Source organism: Elephantulus edwardii, unplaced genomic scaffold (assembly GCF_000299155.1).
Source record: "Elephantulus edwardii isolate Elephantulus edwardi_28Jun2011 unplaced genomic scaffold, EleEdw1.0 scaffold00059, whole genome shotgun sequence".
Taxonomy (NCBI): domain Eukaryota; kingdom Metazoa; phylum Chordata; class Mammalia; order Macroscelidea; family Macroscelididae; genus Elephantulus; species Elephantulus edwardii.
The window spans coordinates 7,096,802-7,107,939 of record NW_006399809.1 but is presented as its reverse complement, the minus strand read 5'-3'; the positions used below and the strand labels follow the sequence as shown (position 1 = coordinate 7,107,939).

Below are 11,138 nucleotides of genomic sequence, written 5' to 3'. Positions count from 1 at the left end.
TAAATGTTTATGAAAATTAATAAAATATAATTATAGAAAAAAAAACTTCCTACATTTCTAGAGATGGGAATCCAGTTCAAACAAGCAATCTACATTTCTACAAAGAGTGTCTAGTTCAACCAATATTAACTCATGAAATCCATTACTAACTCTCTTCTGAAAGTTAAAATGCTTATTATTAGGGAAAATGCTTTACCTTTTGGACACAAATGGTTGTTTTGTCTCAGCATGGGATTATACTTTACTTTTCCAAATACTAACATTTATCCAGGATATGAGATCATAATCTAAGGTTGGGAGTTTTGATGGCTCTGCACAAAACTACTGACTACACCAGCTCAGCTAACGTATAGGAACACAAATATAGAGAAACGAAACATGAATCTAGAGATACAGTGACAAACAAGGTGTTAAACTTCATTACAGATAATTTAACCAATAACATAAATTGGGACTCAAATCAAGAAAGGTGTATGCCAGGAATACATCCTATCTCCATATCTTTTCAATATATATTCAGAACAGATCATCCAAAAGGCTGGAATTTACAAGAAAGTATGAGACATCAGGTTTAGAGGAGGACTTATCAACAACCTGCGTTATGTGGTTTACACAACTCGGTTCGCTGAAACTGAGGAGGACCTGAAGCACTTGCAGAAGAAGGCCAAGGACTGCAGTCTTCAATATGGATTAAAGCTCAACATCAAGAAAACAAAAATTTTCACCACCAGGCAAATGGGTAGCATCATGATAGAGGGAGAAGAGATTGAATCATCTTGCTTGGTTCCTCAGTCAACACTCTTCGTATTTGTTATTGTTGTGCTGTCAAGTCGCCTGCAGCTAATAGCAACCCTATGTACAACAACAGCCCTGCTCTAGCCTGTGCCTATCTTATTGTCTTTGATACACCTACCACCATCACCCCAGTCACTGAATCAATCCATCTCATTGAGGGTCTTCCTCTCTTCACTGTCCCTCTACCCTTCCAAGCATGATGTCCCTCTCCAAGGACTGGTCCCTCTTTGCAACATGTCCAAAATATGTCAGATGAAGCTTCAGAATCCTTGTCTCCAAGGAGCAGCCTTTTCTAGGGAAAACCTGTTTGTTCTCCTAGTCATCCATGTTATATTCAATACTCTTCTCCAGCACTAATTCTCCTTCTATCCTAGTCATTGTCCAGCTATCTGATCAAAGATCATGGCCTAGATCAGGTACACCTTATCCTCCAGACTGACATAGTTGCTCTTCAGTACTTTGGAGAGGTATCTGACAGTAGACTTTCCCAATGCAATTCATCTTTTAATTTTCTGGCTGCTGGTACCAAAGGTATTAATTGTGGAGCCAAGTAAACAAAAGCAGTTAACAATCTAGATATCTTCATCATCTATCATGATGCACCAATCAGCCTAGTCTTGAGAATTTTTGTTTTCTTGATGTTGAGCTTCAATGATTGAAGTCCTTGACCTTCTGCAGCAAGCGCTTCAGGTCCTCCTCAGTCTCAGCAAACAGGGTTGTGTCATCTGAATAATCCTGATGCCACATTTCTTTCACAGAGCCCAGCTTCTTGGATAATCTTTCTGCCTATAGATTACAAAGGTATGGAGATAGGATACATCCCTGGTATACACCCTTCCCAATTTTGAACATGCAGTGTTTCCTTGCTCTGTTCTGATGACTGACTCCTGGTCCAAGTATAAGTTTTGCATAAGCACAATCAAGTGTTCTGGTATTCCCATTCTTCTCAGAGTCAGCCACAGTCTGTTGTGATCCACACAGTCAAATGCCTTTGCATAGTCAATGAAAAACAGATAGACATTCCTCTGGTACTCTCCGCTTTCGGCCAAGATCCATATAACAGAAGCTATAATATCCCTAGGACCATGGCCTCTTCTAAACCCAGCTTGCACGTCAGGCAGTTCTCTGTTGATGTGGCTGTTCCAGTTGGTTTTGGATAATTTTCAGCAGAATTTGCTTGCATGTGCTAGCAGCCAGGAAATCAAAAGATGAATCACATTGGAAAAATCTACTTTCAAGGGCCTTTCTAGAGCAACAATGCCAGTCTAGAGACTAAGGTGCACCTGATCCAAGCCATCATCTTCACATGTATTTGCTGTTCATCAGAGAGTTGGACAATGACTAAGGATTATAGAAGAAGAATCTTTGAGTTATGGTCCTCGAGGAGAGTATTGAACATACCGTAGAGAAGAAACAGGTCTGTCTAGGAGTGGATGAAATAAGACTGTTCCTTGGAAGCAAGGATTTTTAAGTTCTGTCTTGCATACTGTGGGCATGTTACCAGGAGGGACCAATCCTTGAAGGAGGATATCATGCTTGGAAGGATGGAAGAGGGTAAGACCCTGGATGAGATGGATTGACTCAGTGACTGCTTCTTGCCACTAGAGCTCCACTAATGATAGATACTTGCTACTGTTAAAGCAAAACAGAATATATGATGGAAAATAAGCATACACTCAGATAAATTCCATAGTTAATGTTGAGTTTCTAGCTTTTTGGTTAAATTACACCATTTTGGGGTAGTATCTCATTATCTCTTCTTGTTCTGCATTTCTGATTAGCAATTTTGTTAGGTTTTGATAAATAAAGAAATTAAAAAAATCAAGCGACATATCTAAATCTAGTCTCTCCATAGAAAAATTTTATTAAGGCTAGTTGTAAATACTTACTTTTATGGTGTATGATACTTCTAAGGTACATAGGCATTGCCAGATAATGCTAATGTGAGAAGGACTTACATGTAATAAATTAGAAAAACAAACCTAGAATAAGGGCACTAACTTTTTAAAGATAAGGAAATTTTAGCACAAAGAGTACAAGAAGCTAGTCTGAGGTCATATGGATGCTAAATATCAGATCTAGGATTCAGACCCAGGCACTCCACGCAGTCAACCCCTCTACCACATGCCTCTCTGATGTTAATGCTGCTCCCAAGGCTTAGAGTGAAGATCACAGGATGAAGATCACAGGGGTTAGAGTGAAGATCACAGCACACAGGATGCTTGTGAAACTCTGCAGAGTTGAGCACAGTTTAACACATAGAAGATGTGTGGTTGGCACCACTGTAACGACTAAACCAAGTGAATCTGAATCTGGAGAACTGTGAGAATGAAACAACAGCCCCCTTCATTGGGTTGGGATGCGCCTCAGCAGTAGGTCATCAAAGAAAGTGTTCCAAACACTATTTCAGGAAAATAGTTAGAAATTTACATTGGACCCTTATCTCAAACAAAAATGGATTTCATGCTATTTCCTGGCTTGGATTTTCAGTGAGTTGTTACCAAATTAAAGTACACTTGGACACAAGCAGAATTTTCATAAAATTTATTGTTCCTGTAACATAAAAAACAAAATACAGAATTCAAGCAGCAAAGATGGTGGCTTCTTGTCTTTAAGGTAGAAACTGGAAGGTTTTTAAGGCAGTTATCTTGTTAAGGAACACAGTTAGGGCATGGCAGAAGTCCCTGGGTGTAGCAAACCGTAAGTGCTCCACTGGTGATCAAAGATCAGAGATTTCAGTCTGAAGTAAGACTTTGCCTCCAAAGCAAGAATTGGTGGTTTGCTTCTGAAAAATCCACCACTGAAAAATTAAAAGGGCACAGTTACTCGGACACAGAAGGGGTCCCCATAAGTAGGAATCAGTGCACTGGAAGTGGTAAAGTAGTGAGAGAGAAGCTGCACACCACTGCTGGGTGATGTGTGTAGTAGGTTTAGTTTGGAGAAGCTGATGGAGATGATGGAAGAAGAAAATGCTACAGGCTTCTCCAGGCAGCCCTTGGTCCTGCCCCTGGGGGAGTGGTACTATTGTTTTGTGCTATTATTACGCAGCAACATTTTATCTGTTCATGGTTCCAATTTTTCAATACATAAGATTAAACAAATAGATATCACAGCAGAAAAAAACCCCAAACTTGGAGAGAAAAATCCAGCTAGGTCTTCAGTGGAAAGTTTGAAAGACAATATAAGAAGAAAAGATGGCCCGTTTGTTTCACCACCTGTTACGAGGTCTTTCCATCACCACAGACTGCTGTTCTTCTGAGTACATAGAAGGTGACAATGGCCAAGTAGAGTGTACTTTTGAGCAGCAGGAGGAGGTAGGTGTAGAATGCAGACGTGTTCATGAACTGCAGCTGCGAGATCCCTGGAAAAGGTTCGCATTAGTTAATTCTGTCCAAGTGACAGTAAAGTGCATGCTAATGTGTTGAAGGATCATGAACATTTATTTCGTGTAGTGAAACCACACATCCAAGAAAATTCAATAATAAGTATCTACAAGTACCACCATCAACAACATGACTACTCAGAAATTAGCTTGTAGGTCTAGTTAACCAACAATCTACCCTAACATCTACTTGAAACTCTCTCACTATTAAGGACTTAAGTTTGTATTTTTAATTACTTGGTCCATGAGGGGGAAAATATGTTTACTAATTAGTTTTTACCACTTACCTCCACCATGTCTGTAATTAATAAAAGAAATGATGATCCTTGAGTACTAAGTAGCAGACATTATGTATGTGGATAGCTTTGTATATAAAGCTTCTAACCTTATTTAATCTGTGCAACAGGGACTCCTGGTGCTGTAGTCCTTACAGTTTGTGCTTCTAACCCAAAGGTTACATGTCTTTAGTGACTCAAATCCACCAGCCACTCTCTAATAGAAAGATAAGCAATATCCACTCATTAAGATTTAGATATATAGTTTCAGAAACCAGATGGAGGGTTGTTGTGAGTCAGAATCAATTTGATGGCAGTGAGAAAAAATTCTTCACAATAACCTAGTAAGAATGTATAATTTCCATTTCTATTTTCCAAACAAACTTAAGACAATGAACAGTGTCATTGACCCGGTACCATGCATTTAGCAAGTGCCAGGACCCACAGTTCAATCTTAGGAGTTAAATAACAGGCTTTAAGTTCTCTGTAACTCTATATTTCCACATGGAATAACTACATTAGGTATCAAGGGCATGAAACATAAATGTGAAGTTGTATTGCTGACACAGAAGCAGCTGAGCTTTTACACATTGTACATAAATTCGAAGTCCTAAGTTGTTGTTGTTGAGTATCATCAAGTCAGAACCAATTCATAGCTGACCCTCTAGGAATTTTCCAGAGGCTGTTTATCATACAGGAGAAGATTACCCATCTTTTGCCCATGGAGGATCTGGTGGATTTGAACCACATGCCTTTGAGATTGCAGTGCAATTTCTTACTACTAGGCCACCAGAGCTCCCTAAAGTCCTGAGAAAGGTATATAACGTGTGGAACTTGGATAACATGGTAGAGGTATATTTCAGAAATTTTACTAAAAAGGAATTATAGAAAATGGAAGAGAGTTGTTGATGTTAGGTTCTATTAAGTAAACTATAGCTTCTACAGACCCCATGACAACAGATCTGAAACTGGCCCTGTCCTGCACCACTGTCACAATATCATTTCTGCTCAAGCCCATTGTAGGAGGCACTGTGTCACTCCATCTTGTTAAAGCTCTTCCTGCCTTTTGCTGACCCACTACTTTCCCAGCATGATATCTTGTCCCAAGGACTGGCTCTCTTGACAATATACCCAAAGTCTGAGTATGTGAGAGTGGAGAGAGTACAGAGAATGGATAATCTACATTCTCCAAACCATTAGAATGACTAACTGATTTCTATTTCTTGAGTGTCTGTCATGTCTTTTCTAATTGTTACCTTAGAAAATGCGCTTACTGTCCTCTGAAGTTTTGCAAGAAATATACAATGTCAAGAAATAATTCATGACGATGCCTGCAGGCCAAACCAACTACAAGATTTGGCTACTTCCTAGGGAACTTTCTGTTGTAACTGTTCTGCCTATAGAGTCAGAACTCCAGAATTAATAGCACTTGGTGTGGACAGAATACTCAGTTGGTGACATGTTCAGAACCTCTGGGCTCTGTCAGGTGAGGGGTTATTACTCTTCTTGCCTGGTGGACAGGTGAGGCCAGGGCCCCTTTGTTACTGAAAGTTGTGGAAACATGATGGAGGGAACTTTGCAAAAGCTAAAACCAGTATTTTCTACCAGAAAGGGTTAGAAAATAGTATTTATTGATTTATTGTGAACCTGATAAATGAGAAGAGAGTGAGTTAGGTGTGACTATTCCCATTTTGTATATCAGGCAGTATTTCACAAAACAAAGAGAGGGCGAGGGAAAAAGGGAGGGAGGGAAGGAGGAAAGGAAAGGAAAGAGAGAGAGAGAGAGATGCAGTCATATTCATGCAACAAATAATTTGAAGAACTGGAATTAAAATCCAGTCTATGACAAACTGAAGACCATGCAGAGATTCTCTACCATGTTTTCCTTTCATTTGATAGTCTTGAACTTGCTCTATGCCAACAAATAATTTAAAGAACTGGAATTAAAATTCAGTCTCTGACAAACTGAAGACCATGTAGAGATTCTCTACCACGTTTCCATTTCATTTGGTAATCTTCAACTTAGACTTTCTCATTCTATACCTATTTTAGAAGAAAACTTAGAGTACTTGTACATTTACCAATTGTAATATGGCACAAGGAATTTCCATTTACCTATTTGCTCTCATCACTATATTAGAAGGTGTGTGGCACTGTATTATTTCATATGATATATACAGAGATAACTTGTGGTTGCTGTGAAGCTGAACACTGTGACATTGATGTGTCAAATGTGATAATGGTTACCCATAGTGGACAGTGTTTGGTGGAGCTCCCTGATTAAAACAAGCTTGGAAGCAGGAGTGGTATCTACTTCCAAAATAGCTTGCCTCTGGAAACTCTATGGACATGGAGAAACAAGTTATAGAAGTGTTCAAATCTTTCCTTCAGAGTGTCACACTATGAGTCATCTACGTCTCGACGGCACTTAACAACAACAACAACAACAACGTGTGACCTACAGGCAAACATATACAAAAACTTACTCTTCTGTTCTTCCAAACAAGGATTCCCTGAATCAGCAAAGCCTAGAAGAAAGGTAACCAAGAATTAATTGTTCATGCCCATTATGTCAATCTCTCTGTACACATAGCCTTGAACAAGAAGCCATTATGAATAAATCTCACAATCTAATGAATAATGGTTCAAACTCTTTGCAATTCAGTAGATTCAATTCATATAACTTGTTTTTGCATGTAAAATTTCTCAAGCAGCCATACCTTCTGAAGTTAAAACTTCCCTGTTGGGTTTTGATTGTTGTTGTTGTTGTTCTTAAGGTAGAAATCTTTATGGGGCAGACACTGCCTGTCTTTCTCCCTTGAAGCTGCTGGCAAACTCAACCCATATGCCCTTTGGTTAGCAAAGTAACCCATAATGCACTATACCCCCAAGCTCTTCTTATATCCTACATTAAGGTAAGTTCCATCATAAACATCAGGTGAGTCTAGGAATTTTGATGACACAAATAATTATTTGACTAGTTAGCCAAAAGGATAGTGGTTCAAACTCACACTGAGACACTTTGGAAGACATTTATTAACATCATTCTTTTTTCCAGAAATAAATTTTCCCATAAACACAATCCCCTTTGCATAGGGACAAACATTGATATCCACATTTTATGGAAATGGAGATACTGAGATTTACAGGAGAAAAAAAACCTAAAGGAGCTCTTGAATTTGAGTCATCTCCACAATGTTGTGTTGTTGTTTTTGTTTTCTTTGGTGTTGTTTGTGTGTGTTTCTGGTAATATGTAAAATACAGATATGAAACATGAGACCGTGTCAAAACTGCTACTGCTAGAGTTGCTTTATCTTTTGTGGAACCGTATTCGGGATAGCTTACATACACCTATTTTTGGTTATAAAGATTAAACTGTTGTCAGAACCCTCTACAGAGTGCTGAAAAGCAAAAAATGTCAATCTAGAGACTAATGTGCACATAAGCCAGGCCATGGTCTTGTTACACTTCAGAGAATTGGATAGTGACTAAGGATGACAGAAGAAGAATTGATGACTTGAGCTATGGTTTTGGAGAAGAGTCTTGAACATACTATGGACTGCCAAGAAAGCAAATAGATCCTGTCTTGGAGAGAGTGAAACCAAGTTTCTTCTTGGAGGCTAAGATTTTGAAGCTGTATCTCACATAATTTGGGCACGTGGCCTCGAGAGACTGGTCCTTGGAGAACATCAAGCTTGGAAGGGTTGAGGGACAGCATAGGAGAGGAAGACCCTGGATAAGATGGATTGATACAGTAACTGGGTCAATGGAGGTTTGTGTGTCAGAATTAGTGAGATTGGCTCAGGACAAGGCAGGGTTCAGAGCCACTGTACATAGGGTCACTATGGGTCACAGGTAGCTCGATGGCACATAACAATAACAACATGTTGTTACTGTTATCTATTATTAATTTGAAGTCCATCATAGTTAATTTGCCTGGGAGGAGATTTGTCATCTTTCTCTTGAAGAGCAGCTGGTGGATTTGAACTGCCTTTGGGTTGACAGCACAACTCCTTACTACCAAGTCACTAGAGTTCTCTAAACTTTATGTTTGGCAACTCTGAAATGAACTTTACTTTTTTAGAGCACAAATTGTAAAAGATATGATTTTCCTTATTTTCTGATCAAGTCATCAAAAATGGAATATTTTGAGCATTTTTTTTTGTATGTTAAGTTACCAGGTACTTTCATACATGTTGTCTCATTTAATTTCTACAGTAATCCTAAAACATAATCATGATGTGGTTGGAAAAGTTTAAGTAAAATTTCAGGTGTGATTTTTTTGGGTTCGCCCCCTCCAATCCTTGTATCAACCTCATTCTAGAAGGAATAGTAGAGTTTTGCTGTCATTAAACATAGATATTTGAAAAATATTTATTATGTTATTATTATGTTTATATACTTATATATTTACTATTGTCATTAATACCTGACGGAATCAGATAAATAAAAATTTTACATACCTCTATTTATTGAAGGAAAAACAATCACTTTATCCTTTTCTGTAATATACTCATGTCTGACCAGGCACTCGTGGTCTCTATTCAGTGACTCTCCTGTCACAGTCAGCCAGCTGAATTTCATGAATTTGTCATTAGTCTTCATGACATCTCCTTGCTGGCCATCCAGTTTCTTATTGCTATCTTTTTCTTGCCACTCTACTTCGATAACATCAGGGAAAAAATTCTCAAGAAGGCAAAGATATGTTCCAGCACTGTGACGCTTTGTTTCCTCAAGTGAAGGAAGGAAAATTGTGGGCTTGGGGGGATAGTTTGTATCAAGGATTTTATCTGCAGAAAAAAGTGAAATTACAATAAAAAAGCATTACTAGAGAAATAATGCTGCTTGAAACCATAATTTGTCATTGATACAGGACCTACCTGCTGTACCCTTTAATCCTTACAGTAGATTACAAGGTATATATAATTGTCCTTACTTACCCTTTAATCCTTACAGTAGATTACAAGGTATATATCATTGTCCTTACTTGACAGATGGAGAAAGAGGCTCAGGAGGTTAAGTAATGTGAAAAAAATGGATTGTTAGAGCCTGAGTTAAAAACTGTCCTCTGTTCTTGCTCCACAAGACATTTGATTGCCTGGCATCTAGGTTTTCAACATTCATGAACACATTATTTTTCTCTCTCTTTGTTCGCTATGTAGAGTGTGTTTCCATGGTGACAGACATGTGGGACAAAAGACCAGAGAATTTTGATGTTGTCTTACCTCACAGAAGAGAATTTTTCATCCTTCCTAAGTTCTTCTCTTTCTCATCTTTTTAGGATTTTTAACTTCTATGTCCAAATAAGTCACACTTTCATATTCTACAACTCTATGGAATCATAGATACTTCATTTAAGTTAATGAAGTACACTGTATTTATTCCACATCTTATATGAGGAAAGGTCAAGAGGAGTTTTTGTTCATTTTGATGTATTTTATGAATATGTTGCTGTATGTTGTATGAATATGTTGTTGTATACTGTTCTTTGAATATATATATATGTATATATAAAATTTGTGCCTGAAGAGCAGAGATGCTGATTTTAATATCAACACAATAAGAATATAAAGTTGATTTTTTAAAAAAACTATGCCTGTAAATATAACTAGGTCAGATCATCTTATTTTGATAAATATTTGTTAATTTCATTGACATTGGTTTATTTACGGTGTGGCCTAATGGCAAGACCTGGCCTGGAATCCCTAAGGTACCCTGTTCAACGCAATCAACTGCTGAGTGAGAGAAGGATGGGCAATCTCCTCCCATGTGATTAATTGTCCCTAAAAACCCACTGGAAGACCAGCTATGGGTCGGTTCTGCCTCTATGGTACACAGCAACAACAACAGCAAAATAGTATATAAATCTAATAAAATAATATGGTGTGTAAGAAAGACCAATTTTTACATTATATATGTTTTGACTCAGCTGTTAACACTACAGGGAATATACCCCATAAAAATTAGAGCTGAGGCAAGAATAAATAGATGCATGTATTTTTATGTTTCTGTTTGTTGTTGTTGTTGTATACTTGAGTCAAAACCGACCCATAGCTGACCCTCCAGCTGGTTTTCAGAGGCAGTTAATCACCAGGGAGGAAATGGTCCGTCCTCCTGTGGAGCAGATGGTGGATACAAACCATGCGTCTTAGGGATTGCAACGCAGTTTCTTGCCCCAAGGCCACCAGAGCTCCCTACATTATACGTAGTATTTATGTGTTTTTTCCTTCAGTCAATATATTAAGAAATCTAGCTTTTTAGTTAAGGAATTTTATTTTCTTGATAGAAATATGTCAGATTCATTATATTAAAAAAGAAATGAAACTGAACTTAGAAAACTTAGCATGGAAATTTTCCAAATGCATCTTATATTCTAAGCACAGTTTACATTTACTCTTGTCTTTTATATTGTTGTTGTTGTTATGTGCCGTCTAGTCGTTTCTGACTCATAGCGACCCTATGCACAACAGCCCTAAACCCTGCTCTATCGGCGCCAACTGCACTGCCTCTGACACACCCATCCCTATTACCCCAGTCACCGAATCAATCCATCTCATAGAGAGTCTTCTCCTCCTGCGCTGTCCCTCCATCCTCCCAAGCATGATGTCCCTCTCCAAGGACCCGTCCCTCCTGGCAACATGTCCAAAGTATGTCAGACGAAGCCCCAGAATCCTTGCCTCCAAGGA

At 38.4% G+C, this 11,138-nt stretch overlaps 1 pseudogene and 1 gene segment (V, D, J or C); both read right to left on the bottom strand.

Annotated features, from left to right (window-relative positions):
* The window catches only part of LOC102867834, a 286,296-nt gene that overhangs the window by 24,811 nt on the left and 250,347 nt on the right, over window positions 1-11,138 (bottom strand).
* Window positions 9,054-9,841, bottom strand: LOC102861731 (annotated as a pseudogene).